The sequence below is a fragment of the Monodelphis domestica genome, chromosome 5 (assembly GCF_027887165.1).
Source record: "Monodelphis domestica isolate mMonDom1 chromosome 5, mMonDom1.pri, whole genome shotgun sequence".
NCBI classification, from domain to species: domain Eukaryota; kingdom Metazoa; phylum Chordata; class Mammalia; order Didelphimorphia; family Didelphidae; genus Monodelphis; species Monodelphis domestica.
The window spans coordinates 324,942,350-324,954,874 of record NC_077231.1 but is presented as its reverse complement, the minus strand read 5'-3'; the positions used below and the strand labels follow the sequence as shown (position 1 = coordinate 324,954,874).

The following is a 12,525-nucleotide window of genomic DNA, read 5'->3' as shown; positions in this document are numbered from 1 at the left end:
GCTGGCAAAGGCTACCAGGTTATCCACATCCAGCTCCTAGCCAAGGCAACCATTGCTTTTTTTCTGCAGTCCCACCAACTGATGTCCCCCACCTTTTCTTGAACACCTCTAAGGCCAGGGAGCTGGAGACTCCCAGAAACCTGTCTGATTTTCAAACAGCTCCCGTTGCAAACTTGCCTTTCTATTGACTTCCAGCCTGCCACCCCATGATCTGCTTTCTGTTTCCTATAGCAAAAAAGTTCAAGTTCTCAGTGCTTCTTCCAAATGAGAGTCCTTCAAATATTTCCCCTCCCTTCACTCCCCCCTAAAATCCCTCCATGTGTTGGTAACTCTTTGCCTAGTTATTTTGGTAAATGGCATTCCTAGCATACAGCTCCCAGAAGTGGGCAGAGAGGCCAGAGGATCTGCTCCTAATACCAGGGTACCATCAGTTCCAGTATCTTACGTATCACTTTTCTTCCCAACAGGCCCATGAAGGCCAACCCAGTAATGGTTCTATTTTATCTCGGGAATTCTTTACATTTTGCTGCTATCTTTGTGTTTTCAGTAATTCACATTTGCTCCTTACAAGTAGGTTTTCTTGAGTTGAGATTGTTGATGTATCAAGAGGTTGCCCAATTGGAATTTCACACCATTATCTCTAGGAGGGCCTGGAAGTCCTAACCCTATTTAAAATCTGGCTTTGTTCTTTCTTTCTTCCTTTTATTTTTTCTTGGCTGGATTTAAATGAATTGAGCAGGAAAATGACCAGCTGTTTAGATTACCACTCAAATCCTCTCATGAATTTTGAAAGGTAGGGATTTTCCAGGAACCAACATCAAATGAGGATCAAATGCCGTCTATTACAGAATAAGAATGTGTTGTTTAAAATCCCCTGAAATTACAGTCTTTGAAAACCATCTGGACCCACATGTTCTGCAGAAGAGGAGAAACACAAAGGAAGCACTGATTAATTTTAATGCATAATGAAAAGACTTATAATTAAATGCGGTTTTATTGAGTTAGTATTGTTTCTAGTTGAAACCTTTAAGACTTGTACCAATTTGGGGCTTCCCAGTTTTATGTGGAATTTCCCATTTTAGAAAATCTTTGGGTATTTTTATAATAGCAGTAAATTGTTGAATTTGGGCATTGATTTATGACTTGGAAGTACTTTTGATTAATCCACTGCATTATTTTAATCATTCCCTTCATTAAAATAATTTTCCCATTATAATTTTAAGCTTTTTCACAAGGGAAAAAATGTGCAGAAGAAAAAGATGAGATTTATTTTTAATATTGAGAGATGGGGCCAGAGATATCACAACCTTGATTCTTTCACATTTTAGACACTTAAGGGAGTAGGAGCAGAGTCTAGAGGCCCCAAATATACTCTCTTTTGTCAGGGATCAAAAAGCTGATAAGAGAAAGAAGTTTCAGCTTTCATTGTCAGTTTTAGTCAGACCAAGCCACTGGGATGTGAAGGGCACAATGAATGGCCATATTGAGGCAGCTTCTAGGACCCTGAACAAGGATGACATGTCTATTGATTAGGGGGTAGATCACAAGTATCCCTGCCCTAATACCAAAATATCAAAATTGGAATAAACTCTTCAAGCTATGCCCTATAAAATAAAAGAATACAAATCATTCTTATTGGAGTAGCCACTTATTTTTGGTACTCTCTGATAGAATCTTTTTTCACATAGGGTATGCCATATTATCCCAACTGGGTCATTGCTGCCTTTAGGAAAGCAATATTTTTCCTTTGACCCTATGTGCTCTCTCTCTCTCTCGCTCTCTTTCTCTCTTTCTCTCTCTCCCTCTCTCTCTCTCTCTCTCTCTCTCCCTCTCTCTCTCTGTCTCTCTCTGTCTCTCTCTCCCTCTCTCTCTGTCTCTCCCTCTCTCTCTCTGTCTCTCTTTCTCTCTGTCTCTCTGTCTCTGTCTCTCTGTCTCTCTCTCTCTCTCTCTCTCTCTCTCTCTCTCTCTCTCTTCCTCCCTCCTCCTTTATTCTCCTCCTCCTTTTTGAATTGAGATTCATGTATGTCAACACTTTGAAGATATTATGATGGTTTATGAATGGATTAATGCTTGTTATTACTGTCAACATCTCATCCGCTAACCTCTTCTGGGTATTCATCACTGATCCCTAGACAACAACAAACTCTCACCCTCTTCAATTTTTTCTTAGAAAACTTTTATTGTTTTTTTTTCCTTTGGAGCTTTCCTTACTACTTTATATTACCCTTATTTGGGTAAACACCATAGCAACTCTTCTACATCTCTAGAATATGAGTTCCTATCAGTGATGGTGAACCTTTTAGAAAACACATTCCCAAACTGTACCCTCATGCTGCATGTGAGCTGCTTCCTTACCCCAGACAGGGGAGGGAGTAAGTGTTCCCAGTGGACTGCTGGGTAGAGGGGTGAGTGATATGAAAAAAATATCTTCAGATATAGGGGAAAGGGAAAGGGAGCAGCCCCATCTGGTACACATGTCATAGGTTCACCAACATAGTCTACGTCAGTGTTGGTGAACCTTTTAGATATGGAGTGCCAGGCCCTGCCCCCATCACACCTTCCAGACTTAATGCTGTGCCACCCCCCCCAAGACACCACATCCTGTGACCCCCCCACATGGGGGAGGGAGGAAGAGCTCCTTTTGAACTTCTGGGGGGAGGGGTGGGTGAAATGAGGGATATACTTAGCAAGTGTAGAGAGGGGGAGGGGAGTGGTCCAAGCACTCTTCTCCCCTCTATCATGGCCCCCGATGAGCCACCCACCTTACCCCCTTTACACTCCCATTAGGCAATTAGGCAGAGGGGCAGGGGATGTGAAAAAATGTCATAAGATATGGTGGAGAGGGGGAGGGAGAGGCTCTGCCCAAGATCTTTTGCCTTTCTAGTAACAAACTCTGGGGGGAGGGCAGCCAAGTGCCAATAGATAGCACTTTATATGCCATCTTTGGCACCTGTTCCATAGGTTCACCATCACCGGTCTAGGGAATAAGGATAGGGAGTGAATAACATGCCATCTTCCTTTCTCTAAAATCAAATATGGCACCTTTTCCAGAAGAAATTCATACTATAAATTTTTCATAAATTTTTTGTAATTGAATTATTAAGTGAATTATTGATATTTACCACACAGCTGTCCGTTTTATCATCTTTTTTTCCCTTTAAACCTTTGGCACTGATTAAGGCTGCCTTGAGAGCAAGGAGTCCATGCAATTGAGGTGAAACCACAGAGGCCATAGTCCATGCCCTGAAGTCAAATCATTGTTTATCCTCTTGGAAAAAGAGCACATGAAAATGGACTTGAACTGTCTGATTTTGTGGTATTTTTTTCTGATCCAAAATAAGATGAGGTTTTCAGGTTGGCTCTCTGACCACTTCAGTTATTTCCTACCTTAGGCAGTTATTATTTTAAAGTTCCATCAATACGTTTAAAATGTCTCTATAATGGACAGAGAAAGGAACATTGGCTATTATCATGCCCCAGAGCTTTAAAAAGTGTCAGGTGTTAGATAATTCAATCCCTAACCAATGCCTACATGTACTTTCTAGCATCTCTTGATCTTTGTCTACCAAAGACTTCCTTGAAGATCACTAGTGACAGGCCACTCACTACCATCCTAAGCATCCCATCTACTCTCTAAGAGTTCTAATTGTTTCTTATTTGGGGTCTAAATTTGTTTTTTGGAACATCCACCTATTATTTTTGGTTCTGCCCTTGTGAGATGGACAGAACATATTTCAACCCTCTCTCATGGATCTGCCCTTCACTTACTGGAAGATAACCAGCCTCTCCTCTAGATTATCCTCTTCTTATGTATGTGCAGCTGCTTCCACTGATCTAGGAATGAGATGATCTTAAGACCTTCCTTTGTGTTAGGAACTCCATACTCCTTTCCCTGTGGGGTCATTATGCCATGACCACAGAGGCATACTCTCATATGCTGGATCAAAGTTAACCTCCAATTGACTGCCATGCACTGGAGTATGATTTCCAACGTGTTCAGGGTATTCCAGCCCCCGGGAGATCTGTTTTAAGAGCTGATGTGCGGGTCTCACTTGAAGGCATGCAAAGCCCTGTGTCTGCACTCAACTAGCCTGGGAGGGAGCTAGTTCAGGTATTCTCAGAACTGTTCTGCAGACAGATGATTAAGCAGGTCTGCCCTGCCCCAAGGTCCACCACGAGTAAAGGAGGAGGCCAGGAGACACACCCAGTCCTGCTCTCGTTTCATTAGGCAGTGTTCAGCCCTCCTCATACAAGAACATGAGAGCTGGGCGTCTGTGCTCAGAACAACGTCCACTGGAATCCCCAAGCATGCAGTGGAGGCTTTCCAGAGACCTTTAGTAAGGGAGGGAGATGGTTGGGGTTATCACTGCCTCCCCGGTTGTTTTCCCTTCAGTGTAAGCTTTGCATGGATTACTGTGGCCTTGAGTGAGGGGAGATAATGTTCTGAGTAGGGTCCAGGGTCAGAGCTGTTCCCAAGTTGTCCCGTTGATGGCTGCTGAATCACTAGGCTGAGATGAGCTCTGGGACCCACCACGGGATGACAGTGAAATGGCCTCCTTTGAGTGTCTGCAACTGTTTCTCCAGGGAGGTTCTACATCGAACGGAACTGGGGCAGGAGGAGTCCAAAGCGAAAGCAGATACCAACTGGTTGGTGGCTGAGACTTTGTTATTTCCGGCACGAATCTCCTTCTTCCCAGCGGCTGGCCATGTAGACCAGTTCCTCTCCTCCCAGCCATGGAAGCCTGGTCCAAACACCTGCTCAGACTAGCATACCCAGTAGAGAGCTGCCCTCGGAGCTGTCCAGCACTGCCTCTGCCCAGATTTCTCAGACTTCCATGGGAAGTGGATTCTCATTCTCATTCTCCTCATTACTTACGGGGAGCACTGAGGTCACAGCAAATAAAGCAGTGTGAGTTAATGAGAACAGCTTTAGTCAAAGAGGAGGTATCTCTCGGAGTACATCAAGTGCTTCCCATATATTAAGAAACCCCAGCTGGATCGATTTAATAATGCGAGGATTTACACAATTATTACGGAGCCTTCATTACTCACCCTGCAGCCTGTGGCTGTCGCAGCACAAAGGAACATCTCTGGCTGGCTCGAGGAACACTGCCTGCCATGGGGGAGCCCGTTCCCTGGCCATCTGCTCACTGCCTCCACACTTAACAGTCACCCAACTGCAACTCAGCAGCTTTGTGTACTCTGGCAAGCAGCTGCTGGATTGTTAAGGGCTTGGAGCTTGGGATCAAGAGATGGTTCTGGAGCGCCTGGGAGAGCAGGGCCTGGGAGCAAAGGCTGACATCATCTCCCTGTTTCTATTGAGGTGTCTGCAGGCCTCTCTGTTCATCATCATGTCCAGAGAAATCACTCCAAGCTGAATGGAACAGTGGGGGGTCTCTGTCCCCCACTATGTTCTTCCTGTGTGTGTGCTTCTGGAAATTCCCCTCATGACCAGATGACACCCCTTTACAGAACAGAATTAGGAGCCCTGTATTTCTTCAAACAAAGGCTTGGGCCACGTTTCTTGCTCAGTTTCAGAGGCAGTGGATAAGATCCTAGTCCATTCTATTCCTTCACTGAAGACACAAAAGAAGGAGCCTTTCTCTGGTGCCACATTTTCTTAGTGCATCAGCTATGACCCACAAATAAGCCAATGCCCACAGTACATTCCAGAATGGGCTCAAGGTGACAGTCCTAACTATGTCACTCCTCTTCTCCAGGGTCAATGAGAGGGAAGAGTGGAGCCTACAGTGAGAAAGACCTGAGTTCAAATCTAACCTCAGTCACTTAGTCTCTTTCTGCATCAGTTTCTTCATCTGTAAATAGAGACAGGAACAACACTTACATTTTAGGGTTGCTGTGAGATGATATTTGCCAAAAAAATACTTAGCACAGGGGCTGGTACATAGCAGGTACTTAATAAATGCTTGTTTCCCTCCTTCCCTCCTAGAAATGTCATTGTTTCCTAATGCTTCCAGGAACTAATATCTATTTGGTATTTAAAGTTCTTTTTGAGGTGACTAATGAACCTTTCTAGGAACTAATGAACTATTGCTCATATCTCCCTTTAGATAGTCTACATTTCTAGACAAACTGATGAATTTTTTGTTCCTTGACCACATCTCCAACCTGTGCACCTTTGCAAAGTCTAGCACCACCACCGAACCTTCATTGCTCTCCCTCCTTGGTTCTTCATTTTGGAATCTCTTTTTAACTTCATGACTCAGTCCAAGAGTCACTTTCTCCAGTTCTCCCTTGATCACCCTTGGTTTGCTTTTTTCAGTTTCTTATCTATAGTCTTTTGTTTAGCTTTATCTAAAAAAAATATTTTTCCATGTTTCCATGATTTGTTTTCTTTCCCTCCCCCCTCCTGGAGCTGGCAAGCAATTGCCCTGGGTTATACAGGTGTTATTCCTTGATACCTAGTTCCATAGTATTCATTTTTTGTAATAGAGACTTCTTTTAAAACCAAAACACCAAATAATACATCCATATAAACAAGTGATCAGTCATGTGTTTTTCTTCTGCTCCCACAGTTCTTTCTCTCAATGTGGATAGCATCATTCTCATAAGTCCCTCAGGGTTGTCCTGGATCATTGCATTGCTACTTGTAGAAAATTGCCCAAGGTTTTAATAACCCTTTTCCCTAAAATTTATTGATCTATGTGCATTTTATTTATATATGTATATTAAACATGTATAAATATCTGTGAGTGTATATGTGTGTGCAGCTAGATGGAACAGTGGATGGAGTATTCTACCTGGAGTCAGGAAAGCTCCTCTTCCTGAGTTCAAATTTGGATAGAAACTTAGTAGCTGTGTGACCCTGGGCAAGCCACTTCACCTTTGCCTCAGTTTCCTCATTTGTAAAATGAACTGCAGGTGAAATGACAAACTACTCCTGTATTTTTGCCAAGAAAACCCTAAATGGTGTCTCAAAGGATAAAACATGACTGAAAACTGAAAACACACACACACACACACACACACACACACACACACACACATATATATATATACATGTATATACATATAACCATGAAGCTTTTATATGGATCTCTCTCTCTCTCTCTCCCTCTTTCTCTCTCCCCCTCCCTCTTTATAATCTCTCTGTCTCTCTCTCACCATCTTTCTCTTACCCCCTCTCTCTACCCCCTCCCTCTGTCTCTGTCTCTCTCTCTCCATCATATAGTCAATTTCCTGCCTCTGGGTGTATATGTGAATAAACAAATATACATATACACATATTTATTTTTGTCTTGATAGATAGATGGATGGATAGAGATAGATAGATAGATAGATAGATAGATAGATAGATAGATAGATAGACAGGCAGATAGATAGATGATGGAAGGATGGATGGATGGATAGATAGAGAAATAGATAGATAGATAGATAGATAGATAGATAGATAGATAGATAGATGGATAGATGGATGGATAGATAGATGGATAGATAGATAGATAGATAGATAGATAGATAGATAGATGATGGAAGGATGGATGGATGGATAGATAGATAGAGAAATAGATAGATAGATAGATAGATAGGTAGATAGATAGATAGATAGATGGATAGATGGATGGATAGATGGATGGATGGATGGATGGATGGATGGATGGATGGATGGATGGATGGATACCATTATTTATGAACCTGTTTTCCACTGGTTCTTTGTAAGGTCCTGTGGGACAAGGAACTGGGTATTTTCAGATTTTCAGAGCCAGGCCAGCCTTTGTGTGCAGGAAGCCAGAGCAGAAAAATGCACGTCTCCTTCTTCATGCTGTGAACTGCCTAGAGATCTCAGCAACCCCCTTCAGCCCTGAGTCATTTGAACTAGACCTGTGATTTGCAGGAAATGGCCTTTGTCCATCCCGTTCCTAAAGACGGCCATCCACTGCCTTTCAAAGAATGAAATGGAAGCTCGCCTCATCATCTTCTTGATGAAAAGGAGTCTGTAGTGGCAAAATTGCTCCATCTGTCTTTGAATGCCTCCAACGTGAGTGAGGTGCGATGCTGCGGTCTACCTGTGTTCTGCCACTCTTGGACTAAAGGAGAGGAGCATCTCCCGCTTCCCTTCCAGTGAGAGATCAACAACGCCCCTCAAAGACCAATATGGTGGAGCAGCCCTGGAATGGCAGAGCCTACAGCCTTAATCCGGGCACTCATGGAGCAGGAAGGAGTGGCTGCACAAATAGAGGGCTAAACAGGGAGAACAGGGTGTTGCAGTGCAGGGCCAGAGGCTGAGGGCACAGCAGGCCTTTCACTTGTCTTTCCTGGATTCCCAATGATATGTAACTCGAAAGTGAAAGGGAATCTCACTGGCTCAACTGCTCCAATTGGAACATGCGTCTCCATCGTTGGACTAGCACGCAAATGAGGGCATCGTCCCCTCTGACCACTGTTGGGCGTCGGCGTCTCTGCAGAAGCCCAGAACACGGCTGCCCTCATGCGTGTGCTGGCTGGAGCTGGATGGCTTGGAGGAGAGGGAGACTCCCCCATGCAGCAGCATCCTACAGACCGAGCCCAGCGGGGCAGGAGGAGTCAGATCTGCCTGGTTTCCGCTTCCCCCCTGCTTTAAAGGGGTGCATTTGGTGCCTTTCCTGGGGAGGCAGCCGTAAGCCCTTGGAGCTCAGGGAGCCCAGGGAGGGCAGCACTCGCAGCTTTCCTTTGGAAAAGAGAATATTCTGAAACTGAGCTTTTCTTTAAAAAAGAGCGTGAGCTTCCACACGCCACAAAACATGGACCAAGCAGGCATTCCGGGCAGCTCCTGTGTAAACTTACAAAGCTGACACGCACATACACAGTCGATAGAGGGCTAGGAAGAGCGATTTTATAAATATGCCGCAGCAGCCAGGGAGCACGAAGGGTACAACCTCATGCCTGGGGTGAGTGGGATCTGGGTTCAAATGCGACCTTGGGTATTTCCTAGCTGTGGGACCTTGTTCGAATTAGGCAGCCCTCCTTGCCTAGCCCTCATCACTCTTCTTAGATTTGATATTAAGTCAGAAGATCAAGTTTAAAACTATTTAAATATTTTATTATTTATTTTAAAATATGTAAATATTAAAAATAAAAAATGAGATAAAAATAAAATATTGGGGCATGTCTACACACGTGTGTGTGTGTGTGTGTGTGGATATTTTATGTGTATGAAGAAGGCCGATTTCCTTCTGTGCGAGCCCCCCCCCCCTCTGAGTGGATCTTGCCTCTCCTCTGCACCCCTCTCCCCGGGGATGTGGGATCCGGGAGGGCACGTGCTGTGGGCCTCTCCTCGGCCCCTCAGTCTGCAGCACAGAGTCTGGCCCTTGCTGAGGGCTTTGTCCCTTTCTGACTTACTGACTGGCTTGTCAATGCGGCCTTGATGGCGCTGCTCTCTGGCCAGCCACGCCTGCTGCCGCGTCTTCGGCAGCCTTGCAAGGCCTGAACTCGCCCCCTTCCTGGCCTTCAGGAACGAGGGGACGGTTCAGAGAGGAAGGGGAGAGGCCAGAGCCTTAGGGTGGGCTGTCTGGAGGGGGCAGGAGGCAGGAGGGATGAGAAGCTGGGCCCCAGCTGCCTCCCCCGTTGGCTGGGCTGCGTCACTGAGTCGCCCCAAAGTGAACCCTGCGGAGCCTGTGATCTAGGCCTGCCCCTGCTCTGGGCTGCCTGTGCGCCTCCTCACTGAAGCTCTCCGTCTTTAGACCGTGGTCGGAGACTGGACTGCCGGGCCAGGCGGCCTTGGACGACTTTTCCTCCCCTGGGAGTTCGTCCTCCTGGTGAACGCACCGGTCCCAGCCTTCCCTGACCGCTGACCCCCGACTGCCCAGGCCGCGGGGGCGCTGCTCCGGAGGCACCGGAGAGTCTGACGTACGTCCCTCGTCTGCTGTCTACCGCGGCTCTGGGCTGAGGACTTTGACCTCTCCTGACCTCGGCTGCCTCACCTACCAAATGGATTGGCAGGCCTGGACCGCCCCTCCGACCTCCGGCTTGACGCCCTGGAACTCGCAGCGAGCAGAGCTTCCGCGCACTTCTCACGGGATCCCTGGTGATTGGGCTGAGCGCCGAGGCTCGGGGCCTGCGGGATCCCCTCGTGAGGAGCAAGAGCCCCTCGGCGGTCCGTTTGGGAGACGTGCCTGAGAAGGCTTCCCTGGGGGACCCGAGACCGCTGTCTCCACTCTATTCCCAACAGCGACATGAGCCAGCGGACACAACGCGGGCCCCAGAACTCTCTCTCTACCTTCTCGGATGCTTCTTGGGAAACTAGAATTGCATCATTCAGTTGGCATGAGGGAATCAGCTTGGAAGGGCCAGGATCCAGCCCCAGCATCGCCATCGTCTACTGGTGGGACCCCGGGCGAGACCCCCTTCCCTTCCCTTCTCTGAGAGAGTGGCCACACCGGACCTTCTGGGTAATGGCCACAACGTCCTTCCTCCATACAAAAAGCTTCCGTTTTCCTCTTGGCCCGGGATGCCAGCAATGGCGGCTGAGCCCTTTCCAATGATTCACTCTATGTCAACTCTGTCTCGGAGGGAGCCCAGGCTCCCAGCCCTGTCACGGGCTCCCAGAGACTCCGGGAGGCCGGCCACGTGCCCTCTGGCTTCCCCATGCCCCATCGGGGCCTCTACTTCTTCTCCATGTTGGCTTCCATCACGTAAAACGGATCCAACTCTCGTGAGACAGGAGTGAGGCGCGACGTGGCTCCCCTCTCCGTCCTCGGCCACTGCGAGGCCCCTAAACCCAGCGGCCTTTCCTGCCCACGCGGGCATCAGCATTCTGTCCGGGGCCCCAGAACTCAATCAGCTAAGCCGACAAAGCCCCGAGTTTATGTGCCTCCGAGAGACAATTCCTGGCGGGTTTAAGCACTTCTCCTCCCGCACAGACATCAGTCACAGTGACAGGTTCTTTAGAGGAACTCCGGCTCCCCCAGCACAAATTAATTAATCTGTCCACTGCTTCCTATCTCTCTGTTTCAATCAGCCACCAAAGAGAGCCAATAAAGATTCCAACTCTCTGCTGATCAGCCGATAACCTGGGACGGAGGCCGGTGACGGGGCTCTGCAGACTCTCCCAGAGGCGCATACACAGGGCTGGGATCGGCCCCCCAGACACTGGGGAGGACGCTGCGGCTCTCTCCCAGCTCCCTCCATCCAGCCAACAGGAGCGATTTTCATAGACGGCGATTGTTCCAAGGACGGGCCTGGCAGCAAAGAGCAGCCCAGGGGGCTACCCAGGTGGCCCCTCCCCATGCCCCGGGCTTGCTTGGATCCCGTTCTGCCAGGGCTCGAGAAGCAGCAGGTTCTAACCAGGAGCCATTCACTCCACTGGAAAGGTCCCTGGCATGGGAGCTGATTTCCCTCCGTATTGGCTATTTTGTCAGCCTTCCCTGCGTCCTGGAGGGGGCCACCCAGAGTCCTGATGCCACCCGTCAGGGACGCCACGAGGGCGCTGCGACAAGAGCTGTGTCCCGAGGCGCCGGGATTTAGAGCGCGCGGGGCAGCATTCGTCTTCCTTCGTCAGGGAGACGCAAGTGAGCGGAGGGCCTGCTTAGGAAGAGCCCTTAGTTACCGCACAAAGCCCCTTCCCAGCTGTGCCTCCTTGCCCGGCCTGCCTTGGGACCGGCCTCCCCGCCAGGACGGAGGCTCTTGCCCCGGGGCAGCGTCCGGGGCTCTCCCGTCCTGGATCCCAGGAGCGGCCTCGGGCTCTTCCCTCCTCCGGCTCTCTGGGCTTATGGAAGGTGATGCGTTTCCGACTCCTTCCCTGGCCTGAGCAGCTCCGGCCCTGACCAGAATCGGTTTGTCCGCTGCTGGACCAGAGGGCCCCAAACCCGTGTCTGCCCCACGTGTGGAGTCACCGACCACTGCCTGCTGGCACAGAACCGCGGGAGAGAGACCCCACAGCATCCACCCCAAGGGGCGGCCCATTCCACAGCACTTTCTCCCTGCAAGAGCCCTTCAAAAGGCGGACGAGAATGACTGTGACCCCCACTTTAAAGGGGGGGGGGTTCCCCAAATGAAAAAGGCAACGTGATGGGCCTTTAGGGATGAGACGGGAATGGGGGTTAGGGACTCCACGTCCTGCGTTCTACTCCTCCATGCTGTACAGACCTTGTATTTAGTCCACATTCACTAGCACAAATTAATGTTGTCTCTCCTGACAGATGGACGCCGGGGGCAGACACCAAGCTTTTGCTTTTCTTTGTATCTCCTACACCGCACAGGCTGCCTCCCACAGAGTGGGTGTTTAGCAAATGGCTGTTGACTGACTGATTAGAGTTGAAGGAAGTCAGGACCAGAAATCCGAAGGACTGGCCCCTCCTCAGAAGTCCCCTCCTCTAGTCTCTGGAGCAATTCACCGGCTCTCTCTGGTTTTCAGTCTCTTTCACCACAAAATAGGGGTACATGGAAGTGGAATTAAGGGCCTCTTTTTCATGGACTATATTAAATCTAATATCAGGATCCTGGAGTATAAAGGCCCCAATTCCATATATTAGGGGAGTTGCCATGTATTCCTGTGCCTGGGTCTGGGTCAGAGGCTATGTCCAGTCT

The 12,525-nt window shown here is 48.3% G+C and overlaps 1 long non-coding RNA gene across 1 annotated transcript in view; it reads right to left on the bottom strand.

The window, feature by feature from the left end:
• Positions 1-328: 328 nt before the first annotated feature.
• LOC103092362 (uncharacterized) overlaps positions 329-12,525 on the bottom strand; it is a 28,328-nt gene continuing 16,131 nt past the window's right edge. The window contains exon 3 of the long non-coding RNA XR_473766.3: positions 329-915. This is a non-coding gene — a long non-coding RNA (uncharacterized LOC103092362). The remainder of the gene's footprint in view (positions 916-12,525) is intronic.